This window comes from Oryctolagus cuniculus, chromosome 6 (genome assembly GCF_964237555.1).
Source record: "Oryctolagus cuniculus chromosome 6, mOryCun1.1, whole genome shotgun sequence".
Classification (NCBI taxonomy): domain Eukaryota; kingdom Metazoa; phylum Chordata; class Mammalia; order Lagomorpha; family Leporidae; genus Oryctolagus; species Oryctolagus cuniculus.
Window position 1 is genome coordinate 86332062 of NC_091437.1, and position 22554 is coordinate 86354615.

The window sequence follows — 22554 nt, forward strand, 5'->3', positions numbered from 1 at the left end:
ACTGAATGTCAGTAAATCAAGGAGGCTTGGGGGGATGGGGAAGAGTAGACCAGTAACTGCAGAACCAGATCAAATATGGACAGCCCTACAAAGGCATTCTAATGCTGTGCTCTGGGGTTCAATAGAGGAAGGGATCCAAAAAGGCTTAATTAAAAATCTGGTTTTTGAGAAGAACATGGAAATCCATTCATTCAATTCATATTGAGAATTCACCCTTTGCCAGGTCTTGTGCGGGGTGCTGGGGATACAGCTATGGATAAAACATAGTTATGACATCCAGGAAATGGTCCTTGGGATGAGAATTCCATTGGAATAGGGAGAGTTTGAAAGGTTATTTTAGAGAAGGGGGTGGGTAGAAACATAAAGATGAACCGAGCTAATCAAACTGTATCAAGCATTTGGGAGTCCACGGTGGCTGATGTGAAGTTTATGGAGTGATAGAAGTTGACTCCAGAAAAAGTGTTGGGAGCAACGTTTGTGCAGTCCTGCATGAAAGTCTGTAGTTAATTTGAAGGCAATGGTGAGCCATTGAATGGCAGTAACACGTTTGCAACCACAAAAAGACCATTTTTTTTTTTTTTTGTAAGTTTATGCATTTACTTGAGAGGCAGAGTTACAAAGAGAGGGAGAGACAGAGAGAGAGAGAGAGAGAGAGAGAGAGAGAGAGGTCCTCCATCTGCTGCTTCACTCTCCAAATGGCCTCAATGGCGAGAGCTGAGTGGATCCAAAGCCAAGAGCCAGGAGTTTCCTCTGGGTCTCCTACGCCGGTGCAGAAGCCCAAGCACTTGGGCTGTCCTCCACAGCTTTTCCGGGCCATCAACAGGGAGCTAGATCAGAAGTGAATCTTCCAGGACTCAAACCGGTGCCCATATGGGATGCCTGTGCCACAGGCAGATGCCCAATCTACTACACCACAGCTGCCACCCAAGTCTGCTCTTGACTATGAATTCCTATTAATATGACTTGTTTTTCCCTGCAATCAGAGAATGTGTTACATATAAATGACAGACTACCCAAGAAAAGATCTAGTCAAGACTTTTTCAGGGCATGGGAACATATAGTCTTTAAGAGTAATATTAAGCCATGGCAATAAACCAGCAATTTGTACTTTTCACAGACTTAGTGTGCACAGAAGCATAGACCCACAGACACATGCATCATTGTTGCATTTTAAAGTCACTTCTGGATCAGGGAGTGTTTACACATGCCATTGTTCTTTCAGTTTCACAATTCAATGTGTCAACATATACAACTCAAGAATGCACATATATGGCAGGGTAATTGTTCAAGAATTAAAATATATGCCAACAGAACCTTGGCAGGTTTTGTTCCATGACATCTGGGGCTCTTGTCTTCGCAGTGTTTCCTTGTGGTAAAAGATAGATTAAAGATTGCTGCAAATCCAAGTGATGCTTTCAACCTCTGAAACAAATGCTAGCTTGTCTTTCTCCACTTTCCACGCATTTGCATAGATCTGTCAACCGAATCCTGAATTCTTTTAAGAGTAGTGTTGAATACAAAGCTTCGAACACCCGCGTGCCACAAAATTGCTTTGCCCCTCTGTTCTCCAGTTCACACCCCCATGCCCTTCCCCTCACCCTCTCAGGAGCATGTTTCTCGCTGAAGATTTGGAAGGAGCTTAAGGATGCGCAATGAGAGCAAAAACCAAACCAATCATTGCCAAGCAGAACGAAACTTCCTGGTAGAAGCAGGCCCCTCCTGATGTCCCGCAGCAAAACACCCAAAGTATGTCCCAGCTGGGTCTGAGTGCTCAGAGCGTTATGGTCAGGCATCACTTACTGCTGGGAACGTGTTCTGGGAAATGTGTCATCAGGAGATGTTGTTATGTGCCAGCTTCATGGGTTATGCTTACACTCACCTAGATGGTGTGGGCCAACACTTGACGTGGCTTCTTGATACAGTCAAGAGATGCAGTAAACACGAGATGTGTGAGGCAGCTACCAGTGTAACCCAGCACACTGTTTTACAGGAAATTTTAGTTTTTATAAGTTGGAGGACTACACTAAAATAATGGTAAGATGTATAGCATATAAAAACATAAACCAGTGACAGTCATTTATTATCTTTCTCAGCTATTACGTATTATATGTAATTGTACAGGTGTACTTTAACAAGCTCATGGAAAATGCTTTGGATGAAAAAATTATGCATGGATTTAAATTTTTGCACCCAAATAAGCTTGTCTTGTTTTACAAATTTTTTAATTTATTTGAGAGGCAGTGAGAGAGAGAGAGATATCTTCCATCTGCTACTTTACTAATCAAGTGCCCCTAACAGCTGGGGCTACACCAGGTTGAAGCCAGGAGCCTGGAAGTGAATGTGGGTCTCCTATTTGGCTGGCACGGACCTAAGGACTTGAGCCTCCCAAGGTGTGCGTTAGCAGGAAGCTGGGCCTGGAGGCAGAACTTGGCTTGAATCCAGGCACTCTGATGTGGACTAAGGCATCCCAAACTGTGTCTCAGCCAACTTGCTCCTTGTGCTGACCCCCACCAGCATCACCGCAAACAGGTGTCAATGTGTTGTGTTACAAGCTTATGACCTCTGCGAGGTCACTAAGTTGTAGGGTTGTTGAGCTGGATTAGAATCTCGTGGGGCCACTGTTGGTTGTTTTGTTGCGACTGAAACAGAGCTGGAGAAGGGATGAGCCCGTTGCAGTGCAGGGCCCACGCCTGACTAGCTTCTGCGTCTGTTTCTCCTTCAACTGTCATTTATGGATATTTGCAGCCATTAGGTGGTCCGTTTGATTCCGATTGGCTGCTCTGCTCTAAAGCATCATCAGACACACTCCGGTTTGCAAGAAATGTCAGCTCTGCTTGCATTTAGTTCACTAACCACAACTGTCAAGGACTTGAAAAGAAACAAAACCCTGGGGCAGGCAAGGTGTTGGTTTGGTATATGTTTTGTTGTCTGTTATTTTTGTTCCAAATTAATAGCACAGATCAAGCCCACAGTTCAATAACACATCTGCCTGGGGTTTGGGTAGCAATTCACAATATGTTTTTGTTCATTATTGCCTTAATTATGGCTCAGGATTCTTTCAAATCTCTCCCCAGTAACAGGTGGTTTTGTGACGATGATAAATGCTGATTGCCGGGAGCATAGGGCAGTTAGGCAGTGTTTTCCTAGCTGTGGTTACACCTAGGCCCCAGGCAGCTTCTGAATCAGCAGCCTGCAACAGATTGGAATGCCTGGGGGATTTCACTTAACCCTTTGTTCTCCCAAACCTGTTTCCAATACTCCGCTGGGTGGGGGCTCCCCATTATCCCCAGCTGCTCTGCAGATGTACTTTTTGTATCCTGGGAGGTAGCAGGAGGGTTCAGGGTAGGTCAAAAAGTTAATATGTCAATGTTCTGAAGGGTGATGGGAGTAGAAATTTGGTGATATTAAGGATGATTTGAATTTAGATTTTGGGGGGAATAAAAGCATTCTTTTATATATCTACAATAGATGATAACAATTAAATAAGTCACACATGAATCATGGAAATTAGACTCAGGGCAAAGCCCTATTAGATCATCTAGCCAATTCCCCAGGGAACACAGACTGATTCCCCTGTGTTTCAGGGGTGCTTTGTACGGTCTCTTTTGAAAGACTTGAGCAATTGGGGCCTTCAATTATTTCCATAGGGAGACACTTGCCCTTACAAAAGGCCGCAGTGTTTTTCTCCTTAGCCTGATATTCAACCTAAAAAAAAAAGTCTGTACCGTACATGTGAAATCATCTGCACCCTGAGACTGATTGGAGCTGGAAACTGCACCTACAGGTCACCAAGAAAGCGTGTGTCTGCACTCGACCTTCTTCCCCATGCTCCCATCCCTGGTTTTTACGTCTGAATTTGCATACTCCTTGGAAGTGGCAGTAGTAAATATTCTTGGGAAGCCTCCCTATTCCCAATATCACTATCACACACCCGTCAGAGGTGACATTGTGCCTCTTCATTTGAAACTAGGGGGGGGAAGATGTTTTTGAATAAACTCTGTTCAGGCTGCCCATGTTGTCAGAGCAGAGAATACTCAGTCCTCCAGGAAGCAGCAACTGCTTAGCATTCCCCTCTCTTGGGAACAGATGGGCATTGTCTTTCCTGGACTGTTGGTACGGGAGAGGCGGCTGACTGTGCGTGCACATGAGGGGCTCCAGAATGGACACTCCGCCCCCGCAGTCTTGGTGATCTTGGGCCTGGAGCTGCACACACAGAGTCTCCATGCTTTGTGTCAGAGTGCCCTAAAAGGGCAGTTTTCATTTTCAAGGGATCAGATGTGGAGAGTCAGAGACACTGAAAGGGACACATGGCATCGACTTGCAGGACTCAGAAATGCCGAATCTGAGCACCTTCCGCTAGCCCGTCCCCCTCACCCTGCATTAGAGTGGGGACATGGAGAATGAAGAATCCAGCTTCCTGCCTTGGAGGACTCTGTGAACAGGTAAAGCAGGCGAAGCAGGCAGGCGCGGAGGTGACTTTGAGGGACTGAGGCAAAGGCTATGAAAGAGGTAGGCAGGGGCATCTCTGCGATGCAGGAAAAGTCTCCTAAGAGAGCCTGGGTGTTTGCTGTAAACTTTGCCCAGAAGCTGAAGGTAAAGGATGCGTGCTGGGCCAGGTGGAGGGAAGCACAAACATGGTGAGGAATACAGAGGCAGAGGCAGGGAGGCACAGGGGCAGATCCAGTGAGGAGGGGAGTAGCAAGTGAGGGTGGGGCAGAAGGGTGGCACTGCAGAAGCCATGCTCACTACTGTCTATGGAAGGGCCTTGCTGTCCTCATTTTGCAGAGGAGGACATCATGATTCAGGGAAGGGAGGTGACTTCTCAAAGGTTGCAGAGCCCGGTGGGTGAGCTAGGATTTAAAACAGCTTCACCGGTGACCACGCTGTCTCGGGACAGAAAGGCATACCAGAGTACATATTCAGGATGGGCGTTATTCGTGGCTCCCTGATGGAGAGCAGGCAGTCACAGAAGCTGCAGAGCCCTGGGGAGGGCCAAATTAGCCAGAGCCTTCTGTTATCCTTGAGCAGGACAGAAGCAGGGACCTCTGTGGCTTGGTCCACGGCACAGGAGGACTTGGTTCCTGCGGAGTTCATCAGCTTTTCTAGTTATTTAGAATGACTCATGTTGTGGCAGAACCAAGTGTCTTCTGCACACTGACCATCTTGACCAGGGCTGAGTCAGCTGAGTCCGTGGGAGTCACACTGAGCCTGTGGTCACGGTCAAGGCAAATATGTCGCTTTGTGGTGTTGGCCTCCTAACAGGCATGTGAACTATGGGGAAGCCATGGGAGCCTGTCATACCTCAGACCTGGGGGAGGGACGAGAAGGGGAAGATATGCCTGAGTGTCAGATGTGGGTGCTAGGACCCTGTTGTCACACAGACACTCCCTCCATTGGAACGCAGTCGCACCTGTGTCCTCAAGCCTTACTCTCTTGTTTCTGTCACAGTGACTTACGTCTGCCATTACAGGGCAAAAGCAGCCTAGACTACACAAAGAGTCTTCAAAAAGTTTTTAGAAAACCCTCATTATCTTTTAATTTCTTTTTTTTTAAGATTTATTTATTTTATTATTTGAAAGGCAGAGTTACAGACAGGCAGAGGCAGAGAGAGAGAGAGTGAGTGAGGTCTTGCATCTGCTGGTTCACTCCCCAAATGGCTGCAGCATCCGGAGCTGTGCTGATCTAAAGCCAGGAGCCAGGAGCTTCTTCTGGGTCTCTCACTTGGGTGCAGAACCCAAGGACATGGGTCATCCTCCACTGCTTTCCCAGGCTATAGCAGAGAGCTGGATGGGAAGTGGAGCAGCCGGAACTTGAACTGGTGCCCATATGTGATGCCAGCACTGCAGGCGGCAGCTTTATCTGCTATGCCACAGAGCCAGCCCCTGAATTTTTTTTAAAAGATTATTTATTTATTTATTTATTTGAAAGCCAGAGTTACACACAGAGAGAAGGAGAGGTCTTCCATCTGCTGGTTCACTCCCCAATTGGCTGCAAGCGCTGGAGCTGCGCTGATCTGAAGCCAGGAGCCAGGAGCCAGGAGCTTCTTCTGGGTCTTCAAAAACAGGTGCAGGGGCCCAAGGACTTAGGCCATCTTCCACTGCTTTCCCAGGCCATAGCAGAGAGCTGAATCGGAAGTGGAGCATCTGGGACTCGAACCAGCGCCCATATGGGATACCGGCACTGCAGGCAGCGGCTTTACCAGCTACACCACAGTGCCGGCCCCAGCCCCTGAAGTTTTTAAAAAGATTTATTTTGTTTATTTATTTCAAAAGCAGAGTGACAGAGAGAGAGGGAAAGACAGAGAAAGAGAGATCTTAAGTCCACAGGTTCATTCCCTAAATGGTCACAATGGCTGGGCTGGACCAAAGCCGGGAGTGAGGAGCTTCATCTGGGTCTCCCATAAGGGTGCAGGGGATCAGGAACTTGGAGTATCTTCTGCTACTTTCCCCCATGCATTAGAAGGGAGTTGGAATGGAAGTGGAACAGCCAGGACTCAAATTGGTGCCAATATAGCTTAACCTGCTAGGCCACAATGCTAGTCCCATGAATCTATTTTAAAACAAAAGGCACTGGTGGATTCGGTATCTAGTAAGAGCTGGCTTCCTAGTTTGTAGATGGTCATCTTCATTTTGTTGTGTCTTCCCTAGGTGGAAGGGACAAGGCAGGTCTCCAGTGTCTTTGATATAAAGCTACTAATCCCATTCCTATTAAGCCCACTCATGAGTGCTCCACCCTCATGATCTAATCGCCTCCCAAAGGCCCTGCCTCCTAATGTCAGCACAGAAGTGATTAGGTTTTCAACAGGTAATTTTAGGGGAGGGGGTGGATACACATTCAGACTCCAGCAAATATTGAAATTGAACTTCATACAATTCTTACTTGCCACAAACTATTCTTCATGTATTTTTTTCAATCATTAAAGAATGTGAACACCAATCTAAGCTCACACCTGTACAAAAACAGATGGTGGGCTGGATTGGGTAGAGGTCACACTTTGTTCACCTCTCATTTAGGCAATAGTCAGGGTGTTTCTAGTTAGAAAACTTCTTAGAGCATTGATCTCTTCTGTTATATGTTAATAATGTGATGTAATGATGAGGAGCAGGTTTATCCTCAAATTTCTAGAGCATACTTCACTTTTGCTCCCCTTTCCTTTGTGTCTCATTCATATAAACCCATTGCAAGCTGAACATTCATTTAGTGCACTTCACTTTCTGACCATTATAGCTTAGCCTGTCCTACCTTCACACGCTCAGACCACTTACATGAGCCTTTGGTTGAGCAAAATCATCTGACACAAAGCCTGTTTTATAATAAAGTGCTGAATATCTCACATGAATCTTTGAATACTATGTTGAAACTGGAAAACAGAATGGCTGTTAAATAAAAAAAATTTAAGTTGAGCCGTTGTAAGTTGAGGATTCTTTGTACCTTGAATGGGAGGGTTAAATAGCATGGTATGGGGAAAGAGCAGGGCCTGGTGCCTGGTCATAGGAGTACTCAGTGACTGTTATTTTTCTGCTTCCCTTATCCTCCTAAGGTTGTGCACGGAATCTGTCATCAACATTGCCAAGGACTCTCCTTGGTAGAAATGCAGGTGCTACTAAACTTTAATTCTTTTCTTTTTTTTTTAAATTTAAAGATTTATTTATTTATTTGAAAAGCAGAGTTACACAAAGAGAGAAGGACAGGCAGAGAGAGAGGTCTTTCATCTTCTGGTTCACTCCCCAGATGACTGCAACAGCCGGAGCTGCGCCAATCCAAAGCCAGGAGCTTCCTCTGGGTCTTCCCATGTGGGTGCAGGGGCCTAAGGACTTGTGGGCCATCTTCTACTGCTTTCCCTAGTCATAGCAAAGAGCTGGATTGGAAATGGAGTAGTCGGAACTTGAACCGGCAACCATATGGGATGCCAGCACTGCAGGCAGCGGCTTTACCCACTACACCACAGAGCTGGCCCCTAAACTTTACTTTTTTTTTTTAAGATTTATTTTATTTATTTGAAAGAGTTACAGAGAGAGGTAGAGATAGAGAGAAAGGTCTTCTGTCCGCTGGTTCACTCCCCAGATGGCTGCAACGGCCAGAGCTGCGCCAATCCGAAGCCAGGAGCCTCCTCTGGGTCTTCCATGTGGGTGCAGGGACCCAGGGACTTAGGTCATCTTCTACTGCTATCCCAGACCACACAGCAGAGAGCTGGATAGGAAGAGGAGCAGCCGGGACTATAACTGGCACCCATATGGGATGCTGGCGCTTCAGGCCAGGGCTTTAACCTGTGGCACCACAGCACTGGCCCCTAAACTTTACTTTTAAGATGTAGTCTAGCTACACTCCAACCTGGTGAGTAAACATTTTGCTTATGTTAAGTGGTATAGAAAGAAAAGCTATGAAAGTACGCTCTGGAAATAATACCAGTAGTTTCCATTGGAAGCTGCACATACCCTTTGTCTGTGGGCACTAGAGCTAGGGACAGTCTAGAGTGTCCAGTCCTCTACCAGTAACCCACATAAAGGACCTGTGTAACCCTGTACTTGAATACACACTGAGATCTTATCTGGCTTTTAGTCCTGTCTCAGGAAATAGATTCAGTTCCACAAAATACTTCAGAGCAATATATATCCACTGAAGATATCGTGGGAAATCAGAAGGAAGAATCTGCAATATATTCCACACTGCAAAAACACAATAAAAAAGACCACAGTAGACCTTTGTTTGACAAACTGTTTCTATTTTGCCAGATTTCTTGTCTCCTCTTCTGGTGCTGCAAAATCCTGTCTATTTTCCTGAGCAGTTTGCCAGCATTTCTGGTTCTCTCCCAAAGCACTCTGCGAAGACCATGTTCTTTATTTCACATGCCCATGCTTCAGTATTTCTTTCATAGTGCTCTACAAATGGAAATCTTCTCCACTTTTGATATGTCAAAAAGTTTTAATGTTCCCGGCATTTTGGAAAGGTAAGATTTCTGATGAGGACAACATTCTAGATTGACAGTTAACTTTCTTCCGGCCTTTGACAGCACAATTCCACTGCCGTATTACTTCATTATTCCAGATGGAAGTCTGCTGTCAGACTACAGTCATTTTCTGCTGTCAGACTACAGTCACTGGTTCACTCCCCAGTTGGCCACAATGGCCAGAGCTGCTCCAGTCGGAAGCCAGGAGCCATGTGGGTACAGGTCTCCCATGTGGATGATCTGTCTTTTCCTTATTGCTTTAAAATTTCTCCCTTTGGCTTTGGTGTTTTACCATTTCCTGTGTTGTGCTTAGTGTGTGGTTATTTTTTGAAAACTTATCCTGCCTGGGATTCATTATGGTTCCTGTCTCTGAGGAATCATGTTTTTCATTAGTTCTAGAATTTTCTTAGCATTATCTCTTCAAAGTCTCTCTTATGTGTGTAAGAACTTCTTGTTCTTCCATTCCTCTCATTGTTTTCTATTTTCTTATCTTTTTGTACTGCATCTAGTGCTTTCTTCAGATCTATTTGCAGTTCACTAATAATTTCTTCATTCATGTTTAATATGCTCTTTTCATTTAGCATCTAATCTTTCTATTTATACACATGGATATGTGTAAATGAGCAGTATTCAAAAAGTTCATGGAAAGCATATTATGAGAAAACTATCAATGGATTTCAAATTTTGTAAAAAAAAATCTTATCTTTTCCATGAATTTTTTGAAATCCTCTTGAATGTATTGTTTAATATATTTACATATATATCTGTATATTATATTATATATATAGTTTTATTTCCATAAATTCTATTTGATATTTTAAATATGTTTGATAAATTTTTTTTGACAGGCAGAGTGGATAGTGAGAGAGAGAGAGACAGAGAGAAAGGTCTTCCTTTTGCCGTTGGTTCACCCTCCAATGGCCGCCACGGCTGGTGCGTTGCGGCCGGCACACCGCGCTGATCCGATGGCAGGAGCCAGGTGCTTCTCCTGGTCTCCCATGGGGTGCAGGGCCCAAGGACTTGGGCCATCCTCCACTGCACTCCCTGGCCACAGCAGAGAGCTGGCCTGGAAGAGGGACAACCGGGAGAGAATCCGGCACCCCGACCGACTAGAACCCAGTGTGCCGGCGCCGCTAGGTGGAGGATTAGCCTATTGAGCCATGGCGCTGGCCGATAATTTATTTTAAAAATTATTTTCACTTCTTATTTGAAAATCAGAAAGGGAGAGATACAAAGAGATCATCTACCTATTTATTCATTCTCTTAATGCCTGCAATAGCCAGGGCTGGACCAGGCTGAAGCCAGGGGCCCAGAACTGAATCCAGGTCCTCCATTGTGGGTAGCTGGGACCCAAGTACTTGAGTCATCATCTGCTGCCTCTCAGGGTGTGCATTAGCAGGAAGCTGGATCAGAAGTGGAGGAGCTGGAACTAGAACCAGTTACTCCAAAATGGGATAAGGGATAAGGTGTCAGTCAGCTTAACCTGCTGTGTCAAACAGCTACCTGTTTGGTTATTTTTGATAGTTCTCTTTTCTTTGGTCATTTTTCCTATCATCTTTTATTTCTTTCCTCGTTTCAAACATATTCCTTCAATTTAATTTATTTCTTAAAGACTTATTTATTTGCTTGAAAGACAGTTACAGAGAGGCAGAGGCAGAGGCAGGGAGAGAGAGAGAGAGAGAGAGAGAGAGAGAGAGAGAGAGAGAGAGGTCTTTCATCCACTGGGTCACTCCCCAGTTGGCCGCCATGGCCAGAGCTGCTCCAATCGGAAGCCAGGAGCCACGTGGGTACAGGTCTCCCATGTGGGTGCAGGGGCCCAAGGACTTGGGCCATCTTCTACTGCTTTCCCAGTCCATAGCAGAGAGCTGGATTGGAAGAGGAACAGCTGGGACTAGAACCAGCGCCCCATGAGATGGTGGTGCCACAGGCAGAGGATTAACCTACTGTGCCACCGTGCCGGCCCCTTTAAAAACTTTTTTAATTGAACCTAAACTGTGGAAATCCTCATGTGACTGGGAAAAGAATGCTTTGCTAGGGAGAGTATTTGCATCTCCCTTTGCCTGAAATTTATTTTCTCCGTCTGGGATTTTAAGGTTAGCTGAGCAGAGAAAATGTGAACGTGAGGCTTACATGAAAGCAGGCCCACAGCTACAACTTCTCGGGGGAGACCATCACGGCTGTTTTTATTTTTATTACGATTATCATAATATTCCCCACCTGGAGCTGTGATGGAGGCAGACTTCCCTCTGGCTTGTTTTGCTAGCAGGTGTTTTTCCCCTAGTCCATGCTTTCCCTAGAGAGTGAGCTCCCTCGAAGGTTCAAGTTTTACATGAGTCTCAGGTTCATCCCCCCTCTTTGTGTAAGACCCGAACACTCCATTTCCCTGAACAACCATTAAAAGTTTTCTTAAAGGTTCAGATAGATGTTTTAGGCCTGTGGACCATATGGTCTCTGTTGTAGCCACTTGACTCTGCTGTTGTAGCACAAAGCATCATGGCTATGTGCCAATAAAACTTTATTTACAAAAGCAGGTGTTTGCCCTTTAAGGTGTGGTTTGCCATCCCCGCTGTGGAACTCTGGTGTTCATGTTTGTTTCCTGAGCATTCTATTATTCTTCTCATGGCTGATTTTGTTTTGTTTTTACTTTGTTTTGTGTTTCTGGGACTTTCCCTTATTCTCTTGAGAATTATTGAATTCTTTAATGTTGCAATTTATTTAGTATTTCATTGATTTTCAATGGAGGGATTTTCAAAATATCTAGTCTTCTATTCTTCTAATGGCAAAAGTGATAGTTTCCCCCTGTCCTCCATCTAACACATTTTGAACAAAATCTAAAAAATGTGCCAAATGACAAGCACATATATTTTCTCAAGTGCCTCCTTTAGTCTTCTGGCGTTGTGTCAGGACAGTTTGCAGCTCCTCTTCCCTCTGACAGCACAGAGTAGAGCACAGAGCATAGAGTCTAGCATAGTGCCTGGACTTCAAAAGCAAGTTACCAAAATTCTGGTTTCTCCCTCTCATGACAGATTGGAGAACAGACAGTCCTCAAACTTAGAATGGATTTTTAATTTTTTATTGAAGATTTATTTATTTATTTGAAGGGCACAATTGGAGAGAGAGAGAGACAGACAGACAGACAGAAGAAAAGGTCTTCCTTCTGCTAGTGCACTCCCTAAATGGCCTCAGCAGCTGGCACTGTGCCAGGCCAATGCCAGTAGCCCAGAGCTTCATCTGGGTCTCTCATATGAGTGCAAGGGCCCAAGCACTTGTGTCATCTTTTGTTGCTTTCCCAGGCACATAAGCTGGGAGCTGGATTGGAAATGGAGCAGCCAGGAATCGAACAGATGCCCATATAGGATGCCGGCACTACAGATGATGGCTTAACCAGCTGTGCCACAGTGCTGGTTCCCAGGATGGTTTTTATAAAATTTTTTTTATTTGACAGGTAGAGTTACAGACAGTGAGAGAGAGAGAGAGAGAGAGAGAGAGAGAGAGAAAGGGCTTCCTTCCATTGGTTCACTCCTCCAATGGCTGCCAAAGCCGGAGCTACACCCAACCGAAGCCAGGAACCAGGTACTTCTTCCTGGTCTCCCATGTGGGTGCAGGGGCCCAAGCACTTGAGTCATCCTCCACCGCCTTCCTGGGCCACAACAGAGAGCTGGACTGGAAGAGGACCGGCATCCATATGGGATGCCGGCGCCGCAGGCGGAGGATTAACCCAGTGCGCCACCGAGCTGCCCCCCCCCCATGGTTTGTTTGTTTGTTTGTTTGTTTATTGTCAGGCAGAGTGGACAGTGAGAGAAAGAGAGACAGAGACAAAGGTCTTCCTTTTCCGTTGGTTCACCCCCCAGTGGCCTCTGCGGCCGGAGCACTGCAGCCGGCGCACCGCGCTGATCCGAAGCCAGGAGCCAGGTGCTTCTCCTGGTCTCCCATGGGGTACAGGGCTCAAGGACTTGGGCCATCCTCCACTGCACTCCCGGGCCTCAGCAGAGAGTTGGTCTGGAAGAGGAGCAACCGGGACAGAATCCGGCGTCCCGACTGGGACTAGAACCCAGGGTGCCGGCACCGCAGGTGGAGGATTAGCCTATTGAATCGCAGCACTGGCTCCCAGGATGGTTTTTAAAAAAGATTTATTTAGGGGCCTGCGCTGTGGCGTAGCGGGTAAAGCTGCCGCTTGCAGTGCCGGCATCCCATATGGGCGCCAGTTTGATTCCCAGCTGCTTCACTTCTGATCCAGCTCTCTGCTATAGCCTGGGGGAAAGCAGTAGAAGATGGCCTAAGTCCTTGGGCCCCTGCACCTGCATGGGAGACCGGAAGGAAGCTCCTGGCTCCTGGCTTCAGATCGGCATAGCTCCGGCCCTTACAGCCAACTGGGGAGTGAACCAGCAGATGGAAGATCTCTTTCTCTCTCTCTCTCTCTGCCTCTCCTCTCTGTATAACTCTGACTTTCAAATAAATAAACAAGTCTTTAAAAAAAGATTTTTTAATTTGAAAGGCAGAGCGAGAGTGAAAGCAAGAGCATGTGCACTCAAGATGACTTTTTCATCTACTGGTTCACTCTCCAAACGCCAAGAGCAGTCAGGCTGCACTAGGCTGAAGGCAGGAGCCAGGAACTCCATCCGGATCTACCACATGGATATGGGTGGCAGGGACCCAAGTGCTTGAACCAACATCCACTGTCTTCCTAGGTGCGTTAGCAGGAAGCCAGATTGGAAGCACAATAGCTGGAACTTGGACTGGCAGCTTGATATAGGACATAATCATCATATGTAGTGGCTTAACCTGGTGCACCCCTATGCCTACCCCCAGAATGTTTTGACTTAAAGTGTTGCAATGTCACAGCAGTTCAAAAATGTACCCACACAACATTTTGTTTTTTCACTTTCAGTGCAATATTCAATAAATTATGAGTGATGTACAGCACTTTATCGTAAAACAGGGTTTGTGTAAGATGATTTTGTCCAACTGTAGGTTAACACACTGCTGTGAGCACATCTAAGGTGGGTTTGGCTAAGCTGGGATGCTTGGTAGCTTGGATGTGTTGCATACATTGTTTTTAAAGATTTGCTTATTTTGAAATGCAGTGTGACAGAGAAGGGGAGAGAGACAGAGAGAGAGATCTTCCATCTGGTGGCTCACTCCCCAAGTGGCCACAATGGCTGGGGCTGGGTAAGGCTTAAGCCAAGAGCGTGGAACTCCATCCAGGTCTCTTACAAGGTTCGCAGGAACCCAAGTACTTGGATCATCTCTGCCTTCTCAGGTATGTTAGCAGGAAGTGGGATCAGAAGCAGAGCAATTGGGACTAGAATCTACACTCTGATATAGGATGCTGCAGCTCCATGGTGCATGCATTTTTGGTTTATGATATTTTAAAATTACAATGCATTTATTGGGCTGTTACTCCATCATAAATCAAAGACCATCTGTACAAGACTTAGTGCTATGAATGTGGACTTTGTAGAGCTCTTTTCCTGATATTTATTTGGCTTCTTTGATGTGCCTGTCACTACTTTAAGGGGCTAGGATTCATGCATGAAAAAGTAAAAAAACAAAACCTTCCTTTTTTGGTCCTGGCATTTTTAAAAAAAATAGAGACAGAAAAAAGAAATAAGCAAATAAACCAGAAAAATATCAGGAAGTGAGAGTATTGTATTGAGAAGTAAAGAAGCTGTTTTAATAGAGAATGGCTAGTATTTTTTTTTTTTTTAATTCCCTTGCTTTGGATAGGATGGGGATGGTTGCTCTGTGAGGAGGCAACATTTAAACCTGACTGGATCAAAATAAAGGAGTAAGTTAGGAAAAGATCTGAGGCAGGAGAGAGGAATGTTTTTGGTATTTTCCAAGGTCAAAGAGCATGCTAGTGTGGCTGAGATACAGTAATAGCAACACGGAAACAAAAAGGACTCAAAGAACAAGGAGAATGGGAATCTGAGAGGCAGTGGGACTCTTCTAGGAGTACAATGGCAGGAGCCTGGGCTGACAGCTGTGCAGCCGTCTTGCAAAACAATTGGTCCAAATGAGGGCAGGGAAGCCGAGGGGCCTGGGAAGGAACGTCCTGAATAAGAAAAGAGGTCAGTACCTGACACCCATTGCGTGACTGAGAACTGCAAGATCTTCACGGGATGGGCGCACTTCTTCTGCTAAGCAGAAAGCAGTTGTTCTTTGTGAGCAACCATGTTCCTCAGTGCTGCTCTAGATATTTATTTATTTGTTTTTAAAGATTATTTATTTATTTGAAAGTGAAAGATACACACACACACACACACACACACAGAGGTGTTCCATTTATAAGTTCATTCCCCAAATGCCCACAATGACCAGGGCTAGGCCAGGCTGAAGCCAGGAGCCAGGAGCTTCATCCAGGTTTCCCCCATGGGTGGCAGGGTCACCAAGTACTCATGCCATTTTCCATAGATTTTCTCAGGCCATTAGCAGGGAGCTGGATCAGAAGTGGAGCAGCTGGGACACAAATTGGTGTCAGTGTGGGATGCCAGCATTGCAAGTGGCAGCTGTACCAGCTATGCCACAATGCCAGCCCCCAGGAGATAGTATTTATGCAATAACACTGGGATAATTAAAAGATGTGGTTTCAGAAGATAAGGTTTGATTTAATTTATATTTGCAAAGCAAGGAACCCAAATATAAATTCATATGCTCCGTGACTTACAATGAAGTCACATCTTGATAAATCCACTATAAGTTGAAAATGTCATAAATGGAAAATGCTCTGGGGCAGGCGCTGTGGTGCAGTGGGTTAACGCCCTGGCTTGAAGTGCCGGCATCCCATATGGGTGCCAATTTGAGACCCAGCTGCTCCTCTTCCTATCCAGCTCTCTATTGTGGCCTGGGAAAGCAGTAGAGGATGGCCCAAGTCCTTGGGACCCTGCACCCACATGGGAGACCCAGAATTAGCTCCTGGCTCCTGGCTTCAGATTGGCCTAGCTCTAGCTGTTAAGGCCACTTGGGGAATAAAACATCGGATGGAAGACCGCCCCCCACCCCCCTTCTCTCTGTGTAACTCTTTTTTTTTTTTTGACAGGCAGAGTGGATAGTGAGAGAGAGACAGAGAGAAAGGTCTTCCTTTTGCCGTTGGTTCACCCTCCAATGGCCGCCACGGCTGGCGCGCTGTGGCCGGCACACCGCACCAGGTGCTTCTCCTGGTCTCCTATGGGGTGCAGGGCCCAAGGACTTGGGCCATCCTCCACTGCCTTCCAGGGCCACAGCAGAGAGCTGGCCTGGAAGAGGGGCAACCGGGACAGAATCTGGCGCCCCGACCGGGACTAGAACCCGGTGTGCCGGTGCCGCTAGGTGGAGGATTAGCCTATTGAGCCGCGGCGCCAATGTAACTCTTTCAAATAAATAAATAAATCTTAAAAAATAAATGCTTTGACTCCTCCTTACCCACCACACACTGTATTCCATAGCGCAGCACACTGTGGAGCATAGGATGTTCCCCTCATGAATGAGGGGTTAACTGGGCGCTGTACTCACTGCTTCTACCCAGCATTACCAAAGAGGATCAGACTATACAGCACAAGCCCGGGAGAGGACCCAAATTCAGCACTCCATACACAGATTCTACTGAATGTGTGTTGCTTTCACACCATCGTACAGCTGAGAAATTGAGCAACTAAAAATTGAACATCATAATTCATGGACTGTGTGTCTGTCCAGCTAATTACAAAAGTTAAGTGTTATAAACCTGGGTGTTGGGACCAGCGTGTCACCTGCATTAGCCAGCATCCCAAATGAGCACAGGTTTGTGTCTGGCTGCTGAACTTTCTGACCAGCTTGTGCTAATGGCCTGGGAAAAGCAGCTGAAAATGGCCCAGGTGTTTGGGCCCTTGTCACCCATATGGGAGACCTGGAAGAAGCTCCTGGTTCCTGGCTTCAGCCTGGCCCAGTCTGGGATGTTGTGGCCATCTGGGTAGTGAACCAGCAGATGAAAGATTTCTCTCTTCTCTCTGTGTCTGTCTCTCCTGTCTGTAATGCTAGCTTTCAAACACACAAATAAATCTTAAAAAAAAAAAAAAAAGAGAGAGAGAGAGAGGAGGAAACCAACCTCCAAACAAAACAAATCAATCCCTGAATGCTATACAAGTCTGCACACAGCTGAGCAACTAGGAGGACGAGACCCTCTAGGTACAATCATTTCCTTGTCTTATGTAGTGGCTCTGAGAAGTGAGGGTTTGAGGAGGCACTTACATTTTAAATTCTTGGGTGTGCTTTAATACTTTTAAAACTCTCTGCCTTTTTCATTTTTATAAACTTACTTTATTTAGTGAGCTTCTCAGGGTAACTTCCCATGCCCTCTGCGCTTGGAGCTCCCACATTTCCCCTCCACAGTTATCTTGAGTTGTCTGCAGGTGCACCAGCTCTCCTAGCTTGCATGTCAATTTCTGGTTTCCTACGACATTCCCAGTTTCTATGGTACATGGATGGGCTCCAGAACAAAGAAACGAATGAGGGGTGGCATTTGGCACAGTGATTACTATGACACTTGGGATGCCCACAACCCATGTGAGAGCCTGGGTTTGAATCCTGGCTCTGCTTCCTACTCCAGCTTCCTGCTAATCTGCATCTTGGGAAATAGCAGTGATAGCTCAATTCGTTGGGTCCCTGCCACCCATGTGGGGGACCTGGATTGAATTCCTGGCTCCTGGTTTCAGCCTGGCCTAGTCTTGGTTGTTGTGGGCAATTGGGGGGTGAACCAGTGGCTGGAAGATTTTTCTCTGTCTACCTATCTGTATCTATTTCTATTTTTAATCTATATCTATATATCATCTATCTCTTTCAAATAAATAAAGATAAGTAAGTAAAAAAGACCTTTAAAAAGGCATAAAGGAGGAATGCATGAAACAGATGAAGAATTTCATTAACTTGATCTGACCCTGGAAAGCAGGTTCAAGCCTTGAGAACCATGAGACCCTGGAATACCTGAGCAGCACATCTCTGCCGCTATAGATGCACCTGTCGTTCTGTAGTTTAGAATATGTCTGGTTGTACATTTCTTTTTAAAGATTCACATTGCATTTTATTTTGACTTTCACAAGAAAGTTTGCCTTGATTTGCTCCAGTGACTTCCTCACCTTAGGAAACTTAGCTGTGTGAAGGTCAAGGTCTGTTGACATGGCCAGAGGGACTATTAATGTTTGCAATCTTAGGCCATGCAAGTTCTGTGACAGGACAGGTAAGTCCTTGAAGAGACTGCAGGTCGTTTGTACAAGGGCTTTTGCTGTCTTTCCCTGATTCCAACATGTGCATTTCTGGCTCTCTGCTATCAGGAAGCATCTCCTGATCCATGGTGTCTTATCATTACTGTCAACCTGGAATGAAGCCAGTGCTTGGGGAGAGGACAGAGCTGTTTCTGCCAGTGTTTGCAGTCACCTAACCTGATGTTTATTGGTTATCTACTTATTTTTAAGATTAATATATTTTGTTTGAAAGGTATAGTGACAGAGATTAGGAAAGAGAGAGAGATAGGGATTGATCTTCCATCTGCCAGTTTACTTCTCAAATGTCTGCAACACGTTGGGCTGGGCAATGCAGAAGCCAGGAGCCAGGAACCCCATCCAGGTCTCCCACACAGATGGCAGGAACCCAAGTCCTTGAACCATATCTGCTGCCTCCCAGGTTTATTAGCAGGAAGCTGTATCAGAACTACAGAGTAGACAGGACTCAATCCCAAACACTCTGATACAGGATGTGGGCATTCCAGGCAGCGACTTAACTCTGGGCCACAGGGCCCACCCTTACTGGTTTTATAAAATGCTTTATTTCTGGGGGCAGTCATTTAATACAGTGGTTACGTCTCTGCTTGGATTGCCTGTATCACCTACTGAAGCACCGAGGTTCGAGTCCATGCTCTGCTCCTGATTCGGACTTCCTGCTGATGGCCACCCCGGGAGGCAGCAATTGAAGGCTCAAGTACTTGAGTCCCTGCCATCCACGTGGGGAGACTTAGGTAGAGTTCTGCACTTCTGGCTTCACAACTCCCAGCTGTTGTGGGCATTTGGGGAGTGAACTAGCAGGTGGGAGACTTCTGTCTTTCTCTCTGCCTTTTAAATAAATTAAAAATGTAAAAAAAAAAGGGGGGGGGCTTGTTTCCCAGCCATGTTTCTAAATTAGAGACTATTAGGAGACGTGTCCATATGTCGGAATGGCGGGCCACCTCGGTCAGGTGAGTGCAGAGTGGGAGCTGTCTGTCTCGGACAGGTCCTCTTTCAGTGGATGGTGTTCTGTGCTCATCCATGCCCCTGTGTGCACTGGCCACAGGGCTACAACTTTCAGCTAAGGCTGAGGTCTGATGTCAGAGTGACCTGAGCTCAGGCAGTGCTCTGGCTCCTTTAAGAGCAGCGGCAGGCTTCTGGAGTCCTGCAGCGCCCGCAGCTCTGCAGCCAGCAGCGGAGCCCAGCTGTCTGTGGCCCTGGGGACCTTGCTGTGTTTACATGAACGGTCATATGGTAACCTCTTCCAGCTCCCGGGCAGCCTGCACCGTTACCTCATCTGGAGCCCAGTGACCTCATCCACGTAAAATGTAGCAAGTGCAAGCTGGGAACTGAGCAGGCCCAGCCTCCCCCTTGGAGTCCAGGAGACCTGGCCCTCTGCTTGGGCTTGGAAATCAACCTGAGAGCTGTCGGCTGTGTGATCACTCCCAGCCAGGAGCTGACTCAGAGCTCAGGGGAGGAGGTGCCTGTGCAGACATACGTGTGTCCACACCTGGAAGTTGCTTATCTCAAGCGATTTGTGTGCTGTGCCCACCACTGACCCCACCAGAAGGACCACAGGGGTTAGGCGTTGCCCCTGTCCCCTTCTAGCCTCTTAGGCAGCCACTTCCAAGTGACTGGTCACAAAAAGATGCCACATGCACCGCAGAGGGAGAGAGAACGGCACACGGTCTGCTAACTTGGGGTGGAAGCATCATTAGATACTGTTTTCATTGTTTATTACTTTCTTTGAATTATCTTTGCTCTCCCCCTCTAAAAAACATGGCACATGATGACTAGGAATGTAAAATAAATTCCCTTTGCCATAGGCTGCTGGGTTTATTAGCCCCTTTCAAGCTCTTGACGATGTAAAGGACAGGCTGACCTACAGTTGTCTCCTCCTTGCAACAGTCTTTGCTGTAACAGGAGCTCTATTTGTGCATTTAACAGCTTAACCCTTTCAGAGATGCCAGAACTCTGCATTTGCTGAGATTTCCTTTGGGATGGCATTAAAAACTATTTCCAGCTTTATGGAGGTGTAACTGACAATTAAAAGGTGTATGTAGTTAGGGCATACAATGTTGTGTTTTGGTCTATGTATACATTGGGTAATGATTATGACAACCAAGCTAATTAACATAGCCATCGTTTTGCATTTTTAATCAATTTTTTTTTTTTTTTTGGTGTGGGTGGTGAGAACACATAAGATCTACCCTTTTAGCAGGTTTCCGGTATACAATACATTATGATTAACTATCATCACCATGGTGTTCAAGAACACTGAAACTCTACTCTTTGACCAGATATTTTATATTTTAAGACAGCTGATTTGGGGTGATAATTTGGTGCAGCGGTTAAGGCACCACTGGGGATGTGCATACCCCATATCAGAGTATCTTGATTTGAGTTCCACTTCCATTTCTGATCTAGCCTCCTGCTAACGGGAATCCTGAGAGGCAGCAAGTGATGGCTCAAGTATTCGAGTCCTTGCCATCATCCACGTGGGAGATCCGAATTGAGCCCTGGGCTCCTGGCTTTGGCCTGGGCCAGCCCTGGCTCTTGTGTGCATTAGGGAGTGAAGCAGTAGATGGGAGATCTCTCTCTCTCTCTCTCTCTCTCTCTCTCTCTCTCTCTTTGCCTTTCAAAAAATAAAAACAGGCCGGAGCCGCGGCTCACTAGGCTAATCCTCCACCTTGCGGCGCCGGCACACTGGGTTCTAGTCCTGGTCGGGGCACCGGATTCTGTCCCTGTTGCTCCTCTTCCAGGCCAGCTCTCTGCTGTGGCCCGGGAGTGCAGTGGAGGATGGCCCAAGTGCTTGGGCCCTGCACCTCATGGGAGACCAGGATAAGTACCTGGCTCCTGCCTTCGGATCAGCGCGATACACCGGCCGCAGCGCGCCGGCTGCGGTGGCCATTGGAGGGTGAACCAACAGCAAAGGAAGACTTTTCTCTCTGTCTCTCTCTCTCTCACTGTCCACTCTGCCTGTCAAAAAATAAAAAAAAAATTAAAAAAAAAATAAAAACAAATGGAAACTATTAGAAAAAAACCAGCTGATTTATATTATAGATATCATATATATGTATCTACAAAATAAAATGGAGATTAAAAAGAAGAAGCCCAGGAAATAAAAGTGGAAGAAACAACACAAAACTTCAGGAGTAGCTCCAGAGGTCAAGGCATGTATGTATGTATGTATCTGGGTAAGGTCTGCACAATGAAAAGATTACTGGGGGAAAGATACGCATTCGGAGGAACAAATGTTAATAGAGTAGCAGTCGGCCCCCTGACCACATAGACATCAATTAGCCACAGAAGACCCTGTGCTCTTGTTCTTTAAATGCAGGCCAAACCCAGTTATTAGAACGGTATCTAAGCCTTGCTGGGGCAGGAGGCAAGTGCTTGGCTATAATGAGCAAAAGAGCAGGGGTCATTCTATCAGTGGTGTGTTTGCTGTTTACTGCTGGTCGTGTACTTGACATATTCTTATTAGCAAACCCGGAGGCGCAGTGGAGAGGCGCTCCAATGATTTCTCCCAAATCTGGGCTCCATGACAGTCCGCCTGCACACAGATGAATGCCCTTGTGAACAAATTGCTTTGCCAGCCAGTCCAGAGTCACCTAGGCTGCTGGCAAATGGCTTCTCGGGGCAAGGTAAGCCCTATGGAGAACCAGAGGCTGTATATTTAAACAATTATGGGCCTGTGTGTGTCTCAGCCTCCTGCTGCACGGTCCCAAGCAAGATGCTGTAATATGTGCATTTTACATATCAATAGCAGAGGAGCCTGCTTCCAGATGGCTGTACCTATTTCAAAGCCACCTTTTTTATGCAGAAGGAAGACTGTGTGACCTCCCTCCAAGTAAATGTGTTTTGTGAGCCCTGGGAATGAATGCTTAAAAAATGGTCCTGGGCTATATTTCATGTCCAGTCCAACGTGTTGTGTGTGCACAGCTGTGCGGGGCTGGCATGTGGTAGCATATTAAAAGGAAGATTACCATTTCCAATTTTTCCCCCTCTGAAAGCTGGATATGCATATATGAAACTTGTAGGGAAAAAAAAATAGGCATAATGAGACAGGGAAGCCGGGTCTCCAGGCACTAGGCGGTGCACATCTGGAGTTTGTAGCATTCTAGAGATAGTTACTTATTCCCAGGAGCCGCCGCCAGAGTGGGAATGGTGGCCCGGTATCCATGGTGAGCTTCCCTATCTCACCGTGCCAGGTGTGTGTGTGCGTGTGATTTCTTGGAAAGGCTGTCCTCTGAGGGGGTGGGGAGGGGAGAGGACAAGAGAGGAGAGAAGGGAAAAAAACAGAAGGGAGGTAATTAGGCGCCGCCTTGCCCAACGGAGCCCGCTCAGGCGTCTGAAATCAAGGCTGGGTATTGGAAAGGCATTGGTGGAGTCAGA

General features: G+C 46.4%; 1 long non-coding RNA gene across 1 annotated transcript in view; it reads left to right on the forward strand.

Moving 5' to 3' along the window:
• The first annotated feature begins 3968 nt into the window (after positions 1-3968).
• Positions 3969-22554, forward strand: part of LOC127490573 (uncharacterized) — a 91963-nt gene continuing 73377 nt past the window's right edge. Inside the window, exon 1 of the long non-coding RNA XR_011389108.1 lies at positions 3969-4442. This is a non-coding gene — a long non-coding RNA (uncharacterized lncRNA). The remainder of the gene's footprint in view (positions 4443-22554) is intronic.